Here is a 1,230-nt window from a genome sequence, read left to right on the forward strand (position 1 = left end):
AACCTGATCTTCTCTTACAGTGGGAGGGACTTTGCTCCCCCAGTCCATGCCTTGAGGTCCCCCACGTGTGGGAAGAGAGGTTTCCAGTGAAGACAGGCAAAAATATTGTTGAGTACCTCAGCCTTCTCCTCGTCTGTTGTTATCAGTTTTCCAGTCATGTTCATCATGGGGTGTACGCTTTCTTTGACCTGCCTTTTCTGGCTGACATACCTGTAGAAGCCCTTCTTATTATTCTTTGTGTCCCTTGCCAAGTTCAGCTCCAGCTGCACCTCGGCCTTCCTGACCCTATTCCTACACAACCGGGCAATGTCCCTATACTCCTCCCAGGATACCTGCCCCAGCTTCTACTGCCTGTGCATTTCCATCTTGCTCTTAAGTGTCATTCAAAACGCAATACATATTAGTTAACATGAGAAAACAGTAAAGACTGTGACAATTTCTCTGGCATTTATTGATTTATAAATACTGCACAACGCACTACTCTATGCAAAAATACTGCTCATAGGTTTTCTAAAAAAAGGTTTTCTGATGACCATTCTTAACTTTACTGTCTTTTAAACTGAATTTATAGTGACTGCAAGTCAATCTTTTTCTTCCTGTGATTCAGTAGGACTGAAAATGTACCAGAAGAAAGCCAAATTATGTTAAAAGGTAAGCCTCCTGTGATGCTTTCCAGTTAAATGCCACCTTGTAACTTACTGAGAATCATTACTTATGAACACGCTTTAGTAGCCATACAGGGGTGCACACACTAAATAAGAGGAATTACACAACAGATGTATAACAGAGCAAGAATAAACATTGACAAAACACAGGATGCTTTCAGCACCTCATGGATGAAACACGGGGTCTTAAATTGTGTGTGAGAGAAAAAATGTAGAAGTTAAAAATCATAGAATCATAGAATCATTTAGGTTGGAAAAGACCCTTAAGATCATTGAGTCCAACCGTAAACCTAGCACTGCCAAGTCTACCACCAAACTATGTCCCTAAGCACCACATCTACACTTTTAAATACCTCCAGGGATGGTGACTCCACCAGTTCCCTGGGCAGCCTGTTCCAATGCTTGACAACCCTTTCAGTGAAGAAATTTTTCTTAATATCCAATCTAAACCCTGGCACAATTTGAGGCCATCTCATCTCATCCTATTACTTGCTACCTAGGAAAAGAGACCGACACCCACCTCGCTACATCCTCCTTTCAGGTAGTTGTAGAGAGCAATAAGGTC

This window comes from Aptenodytes forsteri, unplaced genomic scaffold (genome assembly GCF_000699145.1).
Source record: "Aptenodytes forsteri isolate BGI_AS27 unplaced genomic scaffold, ASM69914v1 Scaffold92, whole genome shotgun sequence".
Lineage (NCBI taxonomy): Eukaryota > Metazoa > Chordata > Aves > Sphenisciformes > Spheniscidae > Aptenodytes > Aptenodytes forsteri.